Source organism: Oenanthe melanoleuca, chromosome 1, assembly GCF_029582105.1.
Source record: "Oenanthe melanoleuca isolate GR-GAL-2019-014 chromosome 1, OMel1.0, whole genome shotgun sequence".
Classification (NCBI taxonomy): Eukaryota; Metazoa; Chordata; class Aves; order Passeriformes; family Muscicapidae; genus Oenanthe; species Oenanthe melanoleuca.
In genome coordinates this window covers 47,854,427-47,875,919 of record NC_079333.1, presented here as the reverse complement: position 1 = coordinate 47,875,919, position 21,493 = coordinate 47,854,427, and the positions used below count along the sequence as shown (strand labels likewise).

The following is a 21,493-nucleotide window of genomic DNA, read 5'->3' as shown; positions in this document are numbered from 1 at the left end:
CTCTGTGCCCCTCAGCGCCACTTCTGAGCGGGTCGCATTCAGTGTCGCCAAGCTGAACAGATGCAAGAGGAAAATGACCCCTCTGGCTGACGGCACAGGGCAGAGCTGGTGCGGGGAGCTTGCACGAACATCCTGCTGCAGAGGCAGGAGGAGCAGGGAGCCTGCGGGCATCAGCACAGGGAGAAGACCCAGGTGAGGCTCTCAAAGGGTTAGGAGCGCTGCCAGCCCCCGGGTACGAGGGGCTATCAACGCCTAGGACTTTTCCACAGGCGTGGTTTTGCAGGGATAAAGTTTGGAATACAAAGCTGTAAATGGGGTTAGAATAGCAACTAAGAGAAAAAGCGAAGAAGCATTAAATATAGTGGTAAACGAGACTATTTTTATTAGACCATTAAGGGGCAAGGCAGAGCCTGGGCTCTGTGTCCCCAGGACAGTGGCACTGGTGCTGTGCCCGTGGCCGTGGCCGTGCAGCATTCCACACGTGCTGCCGGTGTCCCGATTGGCGTGCTCCGCTGAAGGGGCTGGCCCTTGGACTCCGCTCCTCTGCCTGTCACTGATGATATTTTTATGCAAGAAAACAAAACCAGGATATCTGATGGACTGTGTTATCTCCACAGGCAGCTTGGAGCTACAGATGCAAGGCAAGAAGTTTCATGCTTGAACTTCAAAACTGTGAGTGGAATTTAAAAGCAGTTTTAAATGCCTACTTTTTTATTACCTTTTTTATTTTGTGTGTGTGCACGTATGTGTGTGTGTGCAACTTTGCATGAAGTATATATATATCTGCACAACTTCATTATCGAGCAAGCTGTTGTGAATTCTCATAAGATCAAATAATTATTGCTTTGGAAAACTTCACAGAGTGTTAGCTGCATTTACAGCTGGACTAATATATGTGCACACTGAGGAAGAGAAGGATGTTCTTTTCAAGGGAGTGCAATTAGTCTAGTTGGAAATTATTTCAAATCATCTTTTCCACTGGAAAATCTGTTTGAGCAGGACTAGTTGTACTGAGGGAGAATCTCCTGGGAGTTATCAGCAAATGTCAGGCTGGTCTGTGTGTCTTTGTTGCAGGCACATTTGATGTTTGCTTGTATATGGAGAGGGATTAGGTAAAACCCTGCTGTTACCATTGTGTGGCACTGCACTTGCTGGATGAAAAATCTGTTGGTACCAGGTGTTAGAAAGCTGGCCAATTAATGATGATTGCAGGAAATTAGTTTAAGAGAATATTGTCCATTGTGATGTAGATTTACAGAGCTAATTCTAACAGATACATTGCACTAGCACAGGAGGATTGTTTCTGTAGCTGGAACATTAATAACCTGCTCTTTCTTGCATAGGAATAATGAAATTAATTTCTGTGGAAGAGCTCTAGGGGTTGATATCCAGACCAGGAGTCCAAACCTGAGCAGGCAGTTTGCCACTCCAGGTTTGTGATGTTTTCACTTCCTTATGGGAACTGTCCAGGATGGTCTAAAATGACCCCTGTCATCCTAGACTGTTATTTGATATACAGTCTTATGTGAAAAGAGCTATATGCTACAACTTTTCTTGATTCACTTTGATGTTAGTGCAAGCTGAGATACATGCTCTAAAAAAATTAAAAGAAAAAAAGAAAAAAGTTGTCTTAAATCCTATCTGGATTGTTCCACAGCTCTTTCTAGCTTTCCAAAACAATCTAACACCTTTCTCAATTTAACATACATTTTCTTTAGTAGGCATGCATGCTTTTCTTATCTTCTTCATGTTTCTCTTTCTTGGCAAGGGTGTTGCATCATTTTATAAATTTATATTCTGGTGAGTCCAGGTGAAATCCAAAGGTTAAGTGAAAATTGTGGGTAAGTGGCAAGTTACTGGTAAGTAGGTGCAGCAGAAGCCCCATCCCTGGTGGATCCATCACCACTCATTCCCCATCTGGGTGCCTCCAGATCAGGCAGCAACACAAACAGCATCCAGAGGTGTGGGCATACAAGTGCATTTCTGCTGCATTAGTCAGAGCACATAACATGGGATGATACCAACTTAGTACAACAGGCAGTGAGGCAATTCAGTCCATTGCCTGCTAAATGTAAATGTCAGTATTTCTTTAACAAATGAACTGCTGGAGCAAACCTATAACTTTTTTGCTACTCTTTTATCATTGGTTGCAGAGTTTGGTTACCACTGGCTTCTCTAAAGTCAGATAAACTGTGTCATCAAGCCCTGCTGAGAATTAATCTGAAGTTATTTGAAATAATACAGTGATGAAACATTTCCCTTACCTTGATTCCTTTTCTCTATCTTTTTTTGGTCAGTATAGCAGGTTTACCCAACAGAGGAAAACACAGCATTTCTCCCAAAACTGAATTTGGCACCAAGAGAAAAGTGCCGCCTCAGAGAAAATCATGAAAGTCAACATATTTTGGCCAGAGAGGCCTTCTTAATTGATGTGGAGGAAATCCTAAATGGAAGAGTCCTGCTCATAGATGTAGAATGAATTAGTGTTCTGTGTTGAACAAACTGCAGCGTTTTTATTTCCATAATATTGAAATCAATACATTTTCTTTTAATTTTCTAAAATAGCAAATGAGGATTAAAAGAAAATCTAGGCATACACAGAAATGCATTTCAGCCAACTGTCCTTAAAATGCTGATAAAGTCCTTAAACTAAAGGGCCTCTATAATCCTTATAATGTAAAATGTTTCCTCTTCATGTCGCATAGTTTGGTTCTTCTTGTTCCCTTAATTTGGCAGTATTTTCTCTATTAGATATTGCTGCCTAGATAGAATGGGGCAGATTCTCAGCCAGCAAGAATGAATAGAGAATAACTTCATTGAAGTCAATGACATGACCTTGGATTCATTCCAGTGTGACCAGGGTTGGAATGTGGTTCAATACAGGCAGCTGCCATCCCTGCCAGGCTGGCCAAGGAGATAAACCAAAAGTTGCTAGCAGAAGGATGGACCTGCCAGCTCTCAGTTGTGCTTTCACCTCCAGCTTCTTCCAAAAGCAAAGATTAAACAGCAATTCACTTTTATTCCACAAACTTCAGCTTTGTGTTTCCAGCCTGTGCAAGGTTGAAGCTAAATCCAGCTACCTGCCTTCATACCTTGTCTAACCTTTTGACATCTATCTCAAGAAAGCAAACAAATGTGTTACTCTTCATTTTCTTTCCTCCTGCTTGGAAAGCTTTTAGGTTTTCCTTGATAATTTTTATGTTTGTGATGTTCTGCAGTGGTGATGTTGTTTTAGGAAGCTTCTAGCTGTGAAAGTGCTGCTCCCTGTGATACTCCTGGAAGCTGCTTCCCCACTCCTGGAGAAAGCTCTGGTTTCCGTCTCTGTTGTGTGATGATAACCACACTGTTCCCACGGCCACCTACCCAGCAAAGCAGCTCCCAGGTCTTTGTCGCGGAGAGACTAATGGGATTATTTTGTATTATAGGTGGGGCTTCCTTGCAGCGTTGTGATTTCCCTGTTCTGCACGCTAGGACAGTCCAGAGCTCCTGCACCACAGAGAGGAGAGGTTTTCTGTGGCTCTCTGCAGGCCCTGTCCTATCTCCTGAGGTTCTTCCCAAAGGCATTGTTAGCTGGCCTTGTCTCAAATGGAAGAGCCAGCTCTGACTGATACTGCTGGTCAGAAATATCCAGTTTATACCTCTCTTGCTCCAGCTAAAGAACTGAATTCTGGGGTATTTTTACCAGTAGTAATTCATCTCAGCTAGCTGGAAATGCCAAAGCTACAAAAGGGTCTGAAGGGGATGGCTCCACATGGACTCTGGGGTGAGGCTGGTTTCCTAGTTACTCCTAAGGGCAAACAAAACAGGGTATGTTCAGATTTTAAGGAGCTCATTACAAATGCTACCTGCTGTGAGGACTTCCAGGAACACACACGTCTCTAAACATTCAGTATCACCAAGAAATAAACACGCCAGCAAAGCCAACAGGCCTGTTCTTCTTTGGTGTTTCCCAAGTTCCTAGAATGAAGTGTGTTCATATCTACCACTGAAGTGGGGATTAAATGAAGCTAAGACTCAGCTGAACTGTAGCTAAAATAGTTTCTTTTGAAGTACTTTTTATCATTACATATCAGGTATTTATGTGCTATGTGGGCACGTTCTCAACAACAGCACTCTATTTAGTCTGTATGGGCACAAGGTTTACCTTACAAAATACTTACATGACGTATGCAGCCTAATTAACATTTTTTTATAAATTTTTTTAAATTAACAAAACCTAAAGTTTTATAAAACCTTACCTTTTATAACTATTGAGTATTCTGTAGCATTTTGTTGCTGATAAAAGGTATGCATGGCTGTTTTTTTGGAACAAGTAGTTCCACTAGGAAACTATAAAAAAAAATGTGCCTGATATTTTTGTTTTAAAAATGAACACTCTGCTTCCACATGCACATTTGTGAGATGAGGATATTTGTTGTACAGTTAGTCAACAGGGGTTAAAGAAATGATCAAGGTGAAGAGAAGCAGAGCACATACCAAAGAGTCCAAAAAGTCAAGGAGGTCTGTGGAGCTAGAAGATAACACCTTGGTCACAGCACTGCTAATATCTCTGTTTTTTCAGGACTGAGAAGTACCACACTATACTCTCACAAAAGCTTTGCAAAACTGGGGCTTCTGAGTCACCTGAGAGAAGCTGTCCAGAAGCAGTGTGTGAAAGGAAGGGAGTTAAGGGCAAAGGAAAGCGCTGTAAAAACAGACTGGTGCTAATACAACACAAATGCTCCTTGAAGCTGAAAATGAGAAAGCACAAAAGCTGTCAAGGGGGAAGATGAGGGTATGAGTAAGAGTCATGTACCTCTGATGTTTTTTGCCCTTTGTGCTATGTGTCTCATGCCTTAGGGTAAATGAATAATACTCTGTTTTGAAGACAAATTAAGTTACTTTAATTAATGCATAGCACATTGTTTTGAGGACAAATTAAATTACCTTAATTAAATTTCTGGTTGTGGGTTCTCAGAAAAAAAATGCAACTGTATTCATATGTCAAAGGCAGGGGCATCATTTGGGATCACACATGTAAGAGGAATGTGCAGGGCTGTAGGGAGGTGCACCACTGAGCAAGCCAGACCACAAGACTTCTGGCTCTATCCAGAAAAATTAGAGGGATCCCAAGCACTGTTGATCCCAAAACCTTTACAGCCACAACTGCCTTTTTCAACATTCCAACCCCAGATGCATTATGTCCTGAAATTACAGCAACCTGAGCAGCATATCTAGACTTAAAAACCCCTACCTTTTTCAACAGTTTTCATATCACATAGAAACAGAAATTGATGTGGTTTCTCTCTGTCCCTCTGTGAATAGAGAGCTAAGAGCTCTTTCCCTGGCATGTTACTGTAGTGACACAAACAGTGAACTAAGTATATTTTAAACAGGAGGCATTTAAAGACTACTTGTGAAAAAACAAGTGGGACTGACTCTAATATTTTGGAGTTTAGCCAAAGGAAAAAACCTAAATAATTTTGGATATTGTCTGTCATTGTCTCAAGCTGAAACTTTGAAAATTCCAACCTGTACCTTTATACACATATATATCTTTACACTCTTTGTCCTTACACTTTATTAACCTGCAGAATTTAGTCCTACCTAATTCTAATTCTTGGAAACAAATGTGGATTTATCTTTTGTTCAAGGTAAGATCAAGGCCTTCATGTTGTCCAAGTTTAGGACAAAACTGGGGAAAAGCCTCCAGAGGAGCCCCCCAGACTAAACCCCCCTCACAATTCCTCCCCCCCACTGGGCTCGGAGAGAATTTTACTCGGGGGGAAAAGTGGAAAAACTTGTTTATTAACAAACACAAGAAAAAAACACTTCCCAGCAACAGGAAAGTACAATCCCAGATGACAAAAGAACTGTTTTCACCGAAGTGAGAGACGGTCGCTGCTGGGAAGGGCGAGAAGCTTTTTGGGCAGGCTCCGGAGGCAGTCTCTGATGTCCAGGTCCCGTCCGGAGCCGGTACAGATCTTGGAGCTGAAGGAGAGAAGGGGGAAGGGGAAGGCAGCAGCAGTCAGGGCAGAGCCGGGGCAGCAGCAGCAGCAGCGGGGCAGAAGCAATAGGGCAAAAGCAGCAGGGCTGGGGTAGCAGCAAGCAGCAGCAAGCAGCAGCAGCAGCAGCAGCAGCAGCAGCCCAAACCAAGCAAGCACAGCCCCGGGGCACCACCCCCCCAGGGGGGAGAAAGGGCACCGGCGGCAGCTCCATGCAGACAGCGAGGTGTGGGAGCGGGAGAGGAGCAGACAAAACACCAACCCAGGACACATGTAAACCAAGAATATGTGTCCCAAAAGAAAATCCAGGCAACTGAAATGGAAAATAATTATAGGCAACATAAACATTCATGATTTTTAAACACTTTCTAAAGTTTTTATGGGTGGCTGGAGCAGAGTCTAGTTTTGGGCTGAGCAGTGCTGCAAATCCATTAACCTAATGGGAACAGAAATAACATATGTTAAGGTGCCCTGAAACATTCTATAAACTCTGCTGAGAACTCCTTCCTGTGTAATTTCTGCCTTTGAAATTCTCTGCACCAAAGCACAGCAACAGCACCTGCAGGCAGCTCAGGCTGGGGAGGAAAGATAAGGATGCTCTGCCCCTTGTTGTATCAAGAGAGCAGTGTCAGGAAGGAGGACTGTCTGTATTTGTTGGAATTTGGTAGGGGCTTGGATTTAAAACATTGCAAAACTCCATGAGAGCTGTGATGCCAATATAGACTTGGGATATCAGTATCAGCATAGTCTGACATGCCTAAACACAAACATCATTGTCCAGGATGCCTGTGCTGTTGCTGTTTCATCACTTTAATTGCAATAATACCTAGAGGTGAAGCTGTGCTGTGCCAGCTGCACTCAGTGCATGACAATACAGCTACATGGTGTGTCTGCACTCCACTTGCTCTGCTCCACTTACAGAAAAATACCTGTGACCTCAACTTTGAGGTGATTTAAGCAACCCTGTCTGGCTGCAGGGCAGAGGTAGGATATAAAACCCCAGCCATCCTTCATACAAAATCTGAGGCCTCTCTTGAAAGCCCCATTTTGCAAAGGCCTCTCCACTATTTTCATGGAGGGAGAAGAAGATTTGCTGTCTCTGTTGGGTGCTGTTTGCTCTCTCTTTGTGGGTGTGACTCCCTGCAGGCTGGGCAGTGACAGTACCATGTCATGCCAGCCCATAGCCAGTGCAGGCTGCAGAAGGCACAGCTGCACCTCCTGCCCACAATACCCCTGATCTTAGCAAGAGGGATCTGGGTGATGCTCCAGCACTCATTCATAGGATCACAGGATTAGTGCAAAACTTTGGAAAAGGTCTCTAAGGTCCAGCCATCAATGCACCACTAAGCCATGTCCCTAAGTGCCACACACCTATGTGTGGAGACACATGAAGGAAAAAGAAGAGAGAACCGTCCTGAAGCAGTTTTTTCAAGCGTGGTGGAAGAGCACTGTGTTGTCTCTTGGGCAATGCTGCACAGTTGCTCCATCGCCCCTCCAAGGAATTCAGGCATTAAAACTTCAACAACTTAAATTATGCTGCCAGGGTCAGGAGCTGTGATGCCTCAGGCAGGTATCCAAGCCAGCCATGCTAAAGCTCACACAGAATTTCCAAGCAAGTAAAAATAACATTCCTCCTCATGTTTTTGGCTCTTGCTATCTCCATTCCAAAGTGGATTAAACAAACACACAGAGAGCAGCAGGAGATGCCAAAGAGAAGGATGTTTTATAGAGATAATGGCATGCACAGCTCACAGGTAGTCAGGGGCAGTGATTTCAAATGCTGCCAGTGATTTCAGTGGCTGCTCAATCCTGAAACAGAGAGGAGCATTCTTCGTGCAGGTCCTCAGTGCAGGTTTCTGCGGCTCTGAGGTTGGCAGAGATAGATCTGCTCTTCACTGCTGCTCTTCACTGCCCCTTTTTCTTACTTTTTGGAGGTGACTTCCATTTGCCTTTTCTCCCAAACTTTAATTGCCAAATGCTTCTGAGAATCATCTCTATGGAACTGAGGTGTTGCTCCATATCCTTTGCAAGTAAATTAACTAGTCTTGCAGAAGTAATTGACAGAAAAGTAATCTCCCTTTGTCATGACAAGAAGTATTGTAGTATGAGAATAATGACTACAATTTAAGCAGCTATGAATTGTGCATTAGAGAGCTCTAGAACTGAATATTGCTCACAATGAAATTTAAATTGCATTTCTTCTGCATCTAGCTGTTTATAAATAACTCTGCAGTTGCATCCACAATAATCACTTTTGTCACCAATTTCTAATTGCCACTGACAATAGAAATAAAAGATCTAGCTGGCTGATGCCCTCTGAAATAAATGGAGGTTAGAATACTCTTTATTAGGCTCAAATTTTTCTAGAAATGGGAACAAAATCCTAGATACAAGAACAGCATGAAGTGAAAGTGCCTTGAAAATAGCAGCTAGCATGTCCTTCCATACCTAGTAATTAAACAAAAAAACCAAAAAAACAAACAAAACCATGTCTCCTTGAACTTTGTCATGTAAGTTGGGATTTTGCTTGGACCTAGTTCTCAATTTACCTGGCAACCATATTTAGATGCAGAAGAATATGTTGTTTAATATGCACTGTAGTAGCCTCCAAAACCTGCTGGATCCTGCACACACAAGGACTCGCACCAATCTGCAGCAAACTCTACATCTTTCAGTGATTTGTAACACACCCTGTGCTGCATCCTTGGTGCAACACCCCCCCTCTGACCATGGGTGCTGCTGGCACCCTTTATTTACAGCTGGCTTGTAAAACTGATCTTCCTGTGCATAAGGGATAGATAAAGTCAGTCCTGCTTGTGGTTTTGATATTTTTGCAGCTCATCAGCACGATGGAACCCACCAGCAGCCCTCTTTGAACCTAGCAGGTCTTCCTAAAGGGCTAGAACTCAGATCTGGCATCTTTATGTGTGTTTTACTGTGTGTGGACATGAAATCTGAGCGGGCATTTCACAGCAACATCCGAGCAGGTTAAGCTGCCCACGCTGCTGTGGTCACTGTCATGTCCTTGCTGCATTTATAGGTGAGCAGGGGCTGTCCTTTCCCCAGGGATGGTGATGCTGGCACAGGAGGGAGACACAGCCACATGTGAGGTGGGAGCCTGCTGGTCTCCAGTGCTCTTCCTCCAGCCCAGGTGCCACACACACATGCCCAGAAACTCCCTGCTTCTCAGAAATGCTTCCTCTGAGAAATGCAGCACTACCCAAATGGTAGGAGAAGAATGCAACAACATCTTTTCTTTGTATGTATTTAAAATATTTTCGATTGTTCTACACTTGAGCCACTGCCATCTCATTTCTCACAGTTTTTACAACACCAAAGAGTCCTCAAGACAGGATTTCAAAGAGGAAAATGGAGTGTATTGAGGCAGGGCATGGGGTTAATAAAGCCTGCAAAGGAGGTGACACTTAGAAATGCAAAGCAAAGCAGACGTGGGCAGTGCTGTATGATGTGGATTGGCTCAACTAAATGGCAATGAGTATCCATTACATTTTTATAAACTAGGCAAAAATAATCAGAGGTAAACTAGCTTGAGTGTGAGTACAAGCTCTGCTGCATGCTCCTCCGTGATGATGGGATAAGTTACTGATGTAAAGAATTTTATTTTTTTTTGTAGTCTGTGAATTAGCTGACATAGCTGAGTATGCAAGATTTTAAAACATACCCTGGATTTTCTAGTGGCCCTCACAGAGAATGAGTAAAGGATCTTAAAGATCAATTAAAAAAAAAAAAAGGCTGAAATAGCAACAAAGAAGCAAATTAATAACTTTGTGCATGAGGGATCCTCCTGTGATTTTTTTTTTGCAAAACCCCTAACACTGTTTTCTGCTCTCCTGACCCTTTCCTACCACTATGTAATTTTATAGAGGCACAGATATCACAACTGCCTAATGCCTGACAAGAAGCAAAGGAAATAAGCATCCCTGTGCTGCCAAAAAGCATAAGAAGATGAGTAATGGGAAAACTAGTTTTATGTGACAACTGGTGAGGATTTACCCTGAGAAAAGGAATACTCAATCTGAAAACTTACACCTTGAAATTGGTAGTAATTGGAAGGCACTACAGTAGAGCAAATTGGAAACCTTTTAAAAGTGGCTAAAATATTTTTCTTTAACTGAGACCTGCGTATTAGCTTCAGTCTGAGAATAAATATTTCAAGTCAAGAATTTTTTGATAGAAATCTATAATTACCTTTGCAATATTGCTAGTATCCATCTACTTAGCAAAGACTCTGACTTTATTAGCTGCTTAATCATCTGAAATACTCTGTTTCCAAATGCTTAGGGAGAACAATGCCAGATTCAGCAGCTGTTAGGTTGTGTGTTTAATAACCTGTTATATTTCAGAATATATATATAGATATATATATATAGAAATTAGTCACTTAAACTTCTCTCCTTTTAATCAACCCCCAGGTTAAAGATATGGTCAAACTAAATCCTTTTTGAAGCTAGCTTCACAGAATTTCTGTCCTCACCTAAGATTTAGATTGCCTCAAATCCTCTGTCAGCAATATGTGTTCCTCAAAAATGTTTGAAAAATTGTTATTTTAAGGTCATGTCCTTGTGTGTGAGACAATTTTGGGGTTCTCTTCCCCAACCTCAGCAGGAACAAGGATGAGGAACTCCTTGTGCTGTGCTTTCAGAGCTGCAGCACCCACCCATGACCTGGCCAGCAAATTTATCTGATGATAAACCTCCAAACTGCCAAGAAAATCATGGAAATAAGGCCACACCCACCAGCGAGGATGCAGCCCTGGTCTAAGTGGGAGTGACTAACTCTCAGTCCCTCTCCTCTTTTCCATGATCTTGTCTGCTGGAGGCAGCCTCAAAAAATCTTCCTGTGACATGGGGAAGTGATACTCTGTGCTCTGGCCAGCTCCATGTCTTTTCTCCAGGAGATGCTATGGGGCAGAATGACTATGAGAAAGTCTCCAGAAATTTGTCAGGGCTTAGAAAGCATGCAAAAATGTTAGTGACCATAGTCCTAGTTCTCCTGGTAGAGCTGCACCCATTAGTAAATCCCACATTTTTTCTGCATGTGAGGTGTTTGTGGCTGAGTTACTTAAGGAGCTCAGCCTTTGCCAGCTACCTTAGTCATCCAACAGCTCCAGGGCTGTCACTGTCAACCACTTGTAAAGCCAAGATAGCCAGGAAAAGCCTTCTGAGGAGCCCAAGCCTTGCAGGCCATTGCAGTAAAGAAAGAGAAACACTGGGATCCACAAAAGGGAGGGCAACTCATGGTAGCCATCATCTGAAATACCAATTTATACAGCTAAGGAATGAAATGACCTAATATCTAGTTTGTTCCTCTGCCACTGACATTGTCTCCTTTGCATTCCTTTGCCATGAGTTCAGGCAGCACCATCTCCCCCACACCACATCATTCCCTCCATTGCTGATCCCAGATGAAGCCAGCTGAAAGGCACGGAGCACAAGGGAAACAAACTGCAAACTAAGACTGCTTAGTGGGTTTCTCAAGCATTAGGACTCCAGGGACAAGAGACTTGGCTTACAGCTGGTCAGGGAAGGTTCTGCAGCTGCCTGGAGGTGGGGAAAACAAAGCAGTGTCATTATTTTTACTTTGTTAATGAGACATCAGGGTGGGTCTCTACAGCTGGAAAGACAAAGGGTAGATGGAAGTCAGGCCTATTGCACAGATTCAACAGATGTCTCCTAGCCTTCCCAGAGGTGATGGTAATGAGAGCAAATAGTTCCTAGCCCAGCCCACAGTGAAGGCTTTCCATGGTGGAAGAGCTGGCAGCACAGTGACTGAACAGACAGACAGATGGCTTCACAACCCCACCCTGCTCCAAACTCAGGGAGGGCTGGGGAGGTAAGATGACAACAAAACACAACAACAGGTAGAAGTAGGAATAAAAAGTAGAAAGAAGAATGAAAGTGCACATTCACTTAACCACAGTCAGATGAGCATGAGCTGCAGGGTACTACAGAAGTAACTTTTGAAGATGTTATTTTGAAGATTGTTGCTATGTTAGCTATGTTAAAATGTAACTGTATTGGAAGATTTTAACTATATAAATAGTATAAATATATAAAATATTTGTTTAATGTTTGCTATGTTAACTTTGAATATAAAGAAAAGGAAACCAGAGGGGCAGGCGTTAGTCTGAGTTGAATCTGCTGCTGTTAACTGGGAAAAGTAAGGAATTGTAAGTTTTGTAAGAATTGTAAGTTTTGATAGAAAAGATGAGCTCAGAGCAAGGAGGACCACAAGTTTGTATCCATGAGGACGGTAAGAGAGGATGGCAATTTGATCTCCTGAAACCAGGATGCAAAGAGCTTTGTTTTGTATGGATTTAAATAAGGTGGTTCAGAGGGTGCCTGAGTATTACAATGGTGGACTGCTGGCCTAACATTGCCAGGATCTGACCTTCATATAGCAAGATAAAAGCACTGGCAGCCTAGAGAGAGCATCCTTGTGGTGGTGCTCTAAGGGCTGTTGTATTGTCCCAGCAGTAGAATGAAGGACAAGAATGTCCAAGCAGTGCTTTAGTGGCACTGCATCAAATGCTAAGCAATTCAGTAGCCCATTTACATCGTACTGAAGTGCAGTCCAAATTATTGTAATTAGTTTTTTTATGAAGACTAATGTGCTTTTTGCCTTCAGGTAGTGTCCAGCTTTCACAAGTCTGGTTTCTGTACATTCTCAAAGCTTCTGCTTTCTGTCTGGACTTCCAATTTCTTGAACATTTTTTCTCCTTTTCTGGCTCTGGATCACTTTCTGTGCTGGTCTCTCTCATGCCTAATGCATGTGTTATCATACTGACTATGGTGTATTCTCAGAATTCAAGTTCTTCTTTAAAGCACTTTACTTCTGGGTAGCTCTCCAGGGAAAACTGCCTCATGTGCTGTTGCCTGTTTCATTTATCTCAAAGCGTATCCCTGCTCAGGTTCAAGCACATCTGTTTCACATCTCTTTATTTGATGTCACTTCTCAGCCCTTCCTGCTTTTCTCCTTCCTGCTTCATTGTTTTAATTCTCTGTGTTCATCTGATTTACTGTGTCATCTGTGCCAAAGCTATTTGGCCCAGTTCTCATCCTAATTATGGAAATTTACACCCCAAAGATGGAGTGAGAGCAGTTATTCTGGTGTTGCTGATACACCAGGACCTGAATCTGGGATTGATTTCTTTCTTGCAATAGCATGCGTGATTTTGGCAATGTCACTGAACAATGAACCTGCTTTCATTTAGAGTACTCAATACCAAATGTAAAAATTAACAACATAGATGCTGAAAAAATAAAACATTGTATTGTAATTGTCTGTCTACAAATGAAGTCATCTGGCAAACAGGAGTCACTAGAGAAGCACCTTACACTGCACTCATAACTGGGAACAAGATGGATTTTTCCTGGTTGTGTAAGCCATTAAACCAATGTGACAAACAGCATAGCCTTCAGCAGCCTATAGCAGGAAAGGCTTTAAAGACTTCATTTTATTTGAAACACTTAAAAATATTTTGAAAGTTCTAATCTCAGGACTAAGGAGGAAAACTGGGAATTATTGCCTGGAGGTTGTGAAACTTGAGGAAAAAATAGCATAAATCCTTCATCAAGGACAAAATATTTTTTCCATAAATACAGCTTGACTCTCCCCTCATGCTTCTTTTTCACCTGTTATTCAACTCACTGAAGCTACATTTTCTCCAAGCATCACACTTTGGCTGAAAAGACAGCATGGCTTCTTGCCAGATAAAATGGCTTAAAGATATTTCTCTGCTTATTTGATTTGCTTTGAATGGACAGAACTGCTGGGTTTTTCACTATCATCTCCTCACATTCCTGCAGCAAATTTTTCCTGTTATGCTCTGGGTCTCCCAAACTCCTTGCCTCTACAGGTTAGGGGACACTGAAAAAATGTGTAACCCTAGAGAGTGATGACAGCTTTTGCAAAGCATGTTGTTGACTTGTGCAGATTCAAGCAATGGATGGGATCTGTCAGGGAATTTAGCCATGGGCCCAGAGGCTGCCTGGGAAAGCAGTTCCTTGGCCAATGATCCTTGTGTACGTCTGAGATGACTCACAGGTGAAAGGGAATAGTTCTCCAGAACTGCCAAAACCCCCTGCATGAGATACCCACACACTCTATGGGACAGAGGAAAAAAGAGAGGAGACACAAGCAAGTGTCTCTAGGCATCAGTAAAAGGACAAAGAAATGTTTTTGCTGAAGCCTGGCTGCCAGCTTGGTGCCCCCAGAGCAGCCTGAGGATGGGAAGCACCACCAGCTGTGTGTGCCTGTTTTCATGCAGCTGCACTCGGTGAGTGCCTGTGAAGTGTGGCTCAGTCCTTCTCCCGGCCACATCACTGTCAGGAGCTGACATCAGTGAAGGAAATCAGCTGTGAACTGACATGGATATAACACTGACACATTTTAGAGATATTTCAAAGCCATTCAGCACCTCCTCTTTTCTGTGAGCATTCACTTCTGGCCCTCCATGGTCTCCCTGACCTTGTCACGTCTGTGCGCTGCTGACACTTCATCCCTGAGTTATGGCAGGAGCTATGGATTTGTGCAGTCCTGTTTTATGATGATGATTTATCATTTGTATTACAGCCATGACTAGAGGCCTCAAGCAAGATCAGGGCTTCACAGTGCAAGTCACTGTAAAAACATGTATTAGGAGATGGTCCTGCTCTGAAAAGATCACAAGCAAAAGGTGGGAGGATGAACAGCAACACGGAGATATGAAATGCAATGCCCACTGAGGAAAAGCACCAGGGCAGGGAGCAGCAGTGTTCCTGTCCCCTGGCTCCTGCCTGCCCACATCCACACTGCCCTCTGCTACTCCTTCCCATGTCCTCCCCTCCAGGGGCTGGCACCTTCCTGCCTCACCGCATCTCTGCCTCACCACATCGCACATTGCTCCCATGCAGCTGCTCCATCACTGCTGCTGCAGCACCCCAAAATTATCAAACTTCCATTATTTCCATGGAACCATAGAATTAAGGGTGGAAAAGACTTCTAAGATCACCAAGTCTGGCTGTTAATCCAGCACCACTGTGTTCGCCACTAAATCGCATCCCCAAGTGCCACATCTACATTTTTTTGGAGCCGTACAAGGATGGTGATTCCAGCACTTCCCTGGGCAGCCTGTTCCACTGCTTGAAAACCCTTTCAGTGAAGACTTTTTTCCTCATGTCCAATCTAAATCTCCCCTGGTGCAACTTGAGGCCATTTCCTCACATCCTGCCTCTTGTTACCCTGTGAGAAGGGAGTGTTTTTTCCATCACTGAGCTAATGGCTGTCACTACCAACAGTTTTTGGTTGTCACTTCCAAAGTGAGACCAGATGGCTTAATCTCTCTTCAGAGCAAAACAAAACAGGTAAATTAAAATTATTGTAATCTTATATATATAGATCTAAGATATCTTTGGTGCAAGACTGACAGTGTACTAAACTGAAAGCTCAGAGCCATACTGTGGGACAGCTGCATCCTATCCCCATTTATGAGGCTGAGACCTCACTTTTGGCTCTACCCAAACACTGCCCTTGCTTTGCCTCTGCAGTACTTGGGGGATAATTGCAGGGTAACATTTTTCCTCCTTTTGTAATTGCTATTGCACTTGGCATTATGACCAGAGCTGTTCTCTACATGTAAAAATGCAGTTCACAGAGCTTAACCTCACAGATGGATGTGTGGACTAGCATCAGCCCTGGGTTTATATGAATAATACATCCAACAATGCTTTGAAAATGTTGTAGACCTACACTCCTGTAAGTGCAAAACTATATAGTGAAGAAAAATGAGATGCAGGCTTGGTCTGAAGATTTTCAAAGAGGAAGAAGCCAGACTGTGCTTTTGAAAAAGCTTGGTTATGCACGCCCTTTAGGAAAAGTAGGAAATAAAACCACTGTGAGCTCACACTGCTCATAGGAGCACCAGTGCAGCAGTCAAGAGCAGGCAGACATGCTCTGAGATGGCATTAGTGTGACAAGTAGGTAATAAATTGAGGGGCTCTAGTGGGCTTACAGGGAGGGCTTACAGGAGACACTGATGCTGCCTAGACTCCAAAGCCTGCTAGAAACAGCAGAAGATGCTTCTCCCAAAGAACCTGGAAATTGTGTCTTGCATCTAAGGGCAATGGAAACATTATCACACTGGCAATGCCATGCCAAGGTTATGTGGAGGGCAACCTGTCCTTCATGGAGCTTTTGTAATGAGGAGCTCGACACAGAACGGCTCAACTTGTAGCTGCAGGCAGCTAGTCTGTCTTGCAACATCTGAGCCAACTTTGGGAGCTTTCATGACAGAAAGTGCTCACTCCAGCCAATATATCCTCCATCCACTTAGTAATAACCTGTAACTGTGGCAGGTGGCACCAGGCAGACATTTTCAACCTACTTAATTATATCTTCAGCATAGCTCAATTTCACAGCAAAGACCTGCATCACAAATACTTCAAGGAGTGCTTGCAAGATGTAGGAATTCCTCTCTTCCTCTCAGAGCAAGGGGGTACCCAGCCTTCCTACCCACCTGCATCTTTCCCAGGTGTGCTCCACAATTTGCTCCGTGTGTCTGTCTAGTTCCTTTCCTCACAACACACTTCAGGCTGTGTTGATCATACCTGCATGATACAATCACCATATAATACCACAAGGAGTGGAAACTTCCCCCATAAATTTGCTTATAAGGAGATTTTTTACCACTTAAACCTTTTGCATGGATGTAAATAATGTAACAGTAAGCAGTCTGTGATCTCATCACAGTGGGACCTTTGCAGCTGTTTAATTCATCTCCATCCTTTTTCTTTTTCTTTTTCTTTTTCTTTTTCTTTTTCTTTTTCTTTCTCTTTCTCTTTTTCTTTTTCTTTTTCTTTTTCTTTTTCTTTCTCTTTCTCTTTCTCTTTCTCTTTTTCTTTTTCTTTTTCTTTTTCTTTTTCTTTTTCTTTTTCTTTTTCTTTTTCTTTCTCTTTCTCTTTCTCTTTCTCTTTCTCTTTTTCTTTTTCTTTTTCTTTTTCTTTTTCTTTTTCTTTCTCTTTTTCTTTTTCTTTCTCTTTCTCTTTCTCTTTCTCTTTCTCTTTTTCTTTTTCTTTTTCTTTTTCTTTTTCTTTTTCTTTTTCTTTTTCTTTTTCTTTTTCTTTTTCTTTTTCTTTTTCTTTTTCTTTTTCTTTTTCTTTTTCTTTTTCTTTTTCTTTTTCTTTTTCTTTTTCTTTCTCTTTCTCTTTCTCTTTTATTTTTTTTTAATTTTTATTCCTTCTATAAATAGACACAGAAGTGGTGCTGGCCTTCTTCACAATCAGTCCAACCATGGTCCTCATGCCTCAGCACAGATGTCACACATCACGTGCTACTCTATGCATTGACCAAGAAGAAGCTGCCTCAGCCCAAAAAATGAATCATCAAACAAATTCACTTTCACCAGACAGCCACTTTTATGCCTTGTCTGTATGAGACAGCTATTGACAATCCAGCAGCTCAGGCTGGGCTTCCTTTCCCTTTGTTGTCAGAGATATGAGGCTGATCTAAGCTTCTTTAAGGGTGAGATGCAGAGCAAGTAGGACACAAATTTTATGGCACCAGGCTTTGCCACTTCCACTTCTCAGTGAAAACATCTGGTTCTGATGTGGCATGTGGTCTGTAAAGCAGCTGGTCACCATGTTCCTTCAGGAAAGGTGGCAGAGCTGAGCTGCCAGTGGGGCTCCCCTTCAGTGTCTGAAGCTCAGACCCCAGTCTGCTGTGAGAATCCCCTCCTGAAAATGCACGCTGAGGTTTGGGGGTCAAATCATGGCAATTTACTTTTGTGGAGACACACCCATAAAAAGCCTGGTTGCTGCACTTCTCTTAGGCTGTTGCTATTTACCAAACAGCCTCAGGCTTCGGTGTCAGCCAGCTGTGCCCTGAGGCTGGATCACAGCTCATTCACCCTCTGCAGTGGCACTGCAGGGATAAACATTATACCGGTGAGGTGGAGATGTGTTATTAAAGCCATAAAGATAACAACATTGCTCCTAAGTGGAGAAATTTAGTTCAGTGTATATTACTGTTAAGTGGCAAAATTATAGTTGTAACAATCTGGGGATGTAAATGAAATTGTGTATAACATCGTGTAATCATTAAAATCCATATAAATTTTGCTCCCTCAAATTAAACACAAGCAACTACTGCTTGACACCTGAAACATTAGCATAATATTCATGCCATATGGCTGGCATTTTCTGTTTCTTATATGTCACTCTTCATTCTTGTCAGCTGCTCACAAGAACTTGCCAGATAACATCTACACCATTGCCAAAAACGTCTAACAGCTGGTGTGGTACTGGTTAAACACTCTCTAATGTTTCAAACTTTAGTGCTCCCATCTATCCACTAGAGAGCTGGTTCTTGGAGCAGATGTTTAAGCTTTGTTTTTAAATTAACTTCAGTCTCCTTTTGTGTCAGTGGTGTGTTTTTATGCTCCATCATGCTGCCGCCTTCTGTGAGATGAATGAGCTCAGCAGCATCCAGCCTTAAAATACATCAACTGTCATGATAAACTCTGTGTTAAAAATGCAGCTCAGACCACCTATTAGCAGAGTTGGTGATGTCTTCCATTTCCCTCTGTCCATGTGTTCCTGCTTGCAGCGTGGAGACGTGCATCTGCTCGATGCCCTAGATGCCACTGGCTGCTGGAGCCCTTCTCTGACTCAGAAATCGGCCCAGAGGGTCCTGATCCCCAAATGAGACTCCCAAAGGATCCAAACCACAACGTGGGCTTAAAGCCCCAGCACTGCATGGGCATGGTTTAGAGCTATGTCTGGCCCAGATGGGGATTGGGCAGCAGGGTCTGTACTGGCACCCAGGCTTGCACCTGAAGTGGTCCCTAACCCCATCCTCAGTTTATAGGATTTGAGGCCACTGAGAACAGGAGACACATTTCTGCCCCTTTAAATACCCCTTGAAACAGTCCTAATGACTAAATCAGGAATTCTCTAATGTCTTCTGCATGGAAATCAGTGTGAAATCTGCTCATGCTGAAATCCATGTAGTTGGATGATTTACATATTAAGATTTATGATGAGCCAGGCACATGAATGCCATTGAATTAAACAAACATCCAATTTCATAACCAATCTGGTTTTATGGCTAGGACATGCAGTTCCCTTGGGGCTGTGAGCTTATAAGTCTTATTTACATCTTTGGAAAAGAAGACTCCTCACTTTTATTGCTTTTCTCTTATTTTCCTGGGGATCTATCTTACCTTTTGCTCCTTCAGGATTTTTTCCAGTTGAAGACATTCCCCAGTTAAAACACTGGGTTGAATTTTGAGACACAGTGATAGAGGGCATTTATTGAGAAGGTGCTAGAACATTCTTAAGTGCCTAGATGGCTTCATATAGAAAAAAATGTAGAAAAAAGAGAGCTGGAGAGATATGACCTCTGTCCCACCAGAACTGGATAGTTTTACCCTGCTAGGCTGCTTTACCTCATACAGACAATGACTTAATGCATGTATTTTTTACATGGAGGTGTTTTAATTTGGGCTACCTTTTGGCACAGGCCATCCCCTGTTCTGGCTGCCATACAGGCACAAAACAAAAAAGTGACGGTGAGTGAGTAACTTCCCATCTAACACAAGGCAAGAAACAGAGGTATGGACAGGAAGAGAGTGTGAGTAAATATATAAGTTCATGCTATAGGCAGTGCCATCACCTGCATGCCATCACCAGCATCAGTGATTTTTGCCTTGCACTCATTTTTGCCACATGAGATGCATAAACACTGGATATTCAGACTGTGGTTCATGCCTCTCATTTTCTTCTTCAACATCCAGCATGTTCAGACCTGCTCACATGGAAGAAGGGCTGGCAGAAGACTTGTGCACTGCATATATTAAAAAGTAGATTTATACAATTTTTATTCTTTGCAGGCATTTCTGCTGCTATAAATCGATCCCTGGAAATTATCCATTTTGGATAATAGATGGAATTAGATTAGAAAGAAGACAAAATGCAATTATTTACTGAGGATGACTTGGATAAACTGGTAAAATGGGGTCTGCAGCTGGGCCTGTCAGCATCTGGTTTGTGTGCACACAGAGAAATCACAGAGGATTTTATCCTTGGCATTAGCTTGGCATGTAATAGGATAAACATATTTTCTGTTTATTGCAATACAGTCTTTTACCCACATTAAAAATCATTACTGAGACATTCTCTATCACATAACAGCTGGTATCACTTACTCCAATAAGGTGTTATCCTCACAAAGTCCCTAAGTTGAAAAAAACGATGATAAAAATGAAAATAAGCTTCATCTTTGATGAGGAATAAAGGCATTACCTTAGGCCAGAGAACTGCATGAGGCTGCTTCATTTCAAAGCACTGAAAGGCCTTTTGAGTGCTCTGGGATCCAGGGCAGGAGCAAATGTCAGCCTACTCATTTCTTCATGCAGCCTCAGCTCTTTTCCTAAGGAAAAGCTTTTCCTCACACCAAAGTTTGCAAGCTCATTCCTAAAGTTGACAATCAGATGGGACACTTAATTAATTTAAGTACTTGATGCATCCCTTAAAATTATTTTCTACTTCTTTAAGCATTTGGACACTGTTGGAGGTCAGGCCATCAAGACCATGCTAAAGGCATGATAGAGCTGAGAGCAGGGATGCTGTTGGGAGGACACTGTCCTGCTTTTCCTCTTACATCCACTTATTTGTGAATGTGCTCACTGACATGTCAAGGGTTTGAATTCAGAGGCTGGGAGCAAAAGTGAAAAACTTCTGCTAATGGATGTTCATGCTGGATTTTAAATTTTTTGTCCATAGAATCCTTAAATATTTAATTTCACACACAGTAATTGACATTAAAGATTTGGCACAATTCTGAACTCCTGAAACTAAAGATGTTGGTTATCCAACCATGATGTTCTGCTGCAAAAAGATGACTAAAAAGAATGACATAAGTAGATGTTCCTGGAGGCAAAACATGTAGTACAGTGCAGTTCATTACTTAGTAATGTAGCACACAAATGTGATTGTAATCCATCATTTTTACCACCGCCTTGAACACAATTTTAGCCAACCTGTAGGGTCATCCAAGTATCTCTATGACCTAGCCAGTAAGCTCTTTTCAGCCCAGGCCTTTGGAAATCCATCATTTGCAATGTTCCATTTATGTTCTTTAGTTTATGAATGTGAATTACTTGATGGAAATAATTTCAGTGCAAAGACAATCAGGTCCAAACTCAGCCCTTGCCCTGTATATCCTTCCTACATGTACCTAAAGCATCTGATTTGTCCCATTCTCCTCAGCAGTCTAATCAGGTTCATAATCAGGAGTATGTAATATTTACAGGCTATGGTTTTCATTCCTTGCAAGACAGCCAAAGCAAGGCAATGCTGAGCATGGGGGTTGCAACACAAAGCTGTTAAATGCTTTTTTTATGTGCTGCTCAGGGAACCAAAGCTGTGTGGATGGACCCCCTGCCAGCACCCCACACATCCCCTCAGAGGCTGTCCCACAGCTCTGGGGTTAGATGGCACTGGGTGCCCAGT

At 42.5% G+C, this 21,493-nt stretch overlaps 1 protein-coding gene across 1 annotated transcript in view; it reads left to right on the top strand.

Annotated features, from left to right (window-relative positions):
- The first annotated feature begins 552 nt into the window (after positions 1 to 552).
- Positions 553 to 21,493, top strand: part of LOC130259361 (stAR-related lipid transfer protein 13-like) — a 283,596-nt gene continuing 262,655 nt past the window's right edge. The window contains 1 exon segment of the mRNA XM_056503592.1: positions 553 to 672. The gene's annotated coding sequence lies outside the window, so the exon portion shown is untranslated.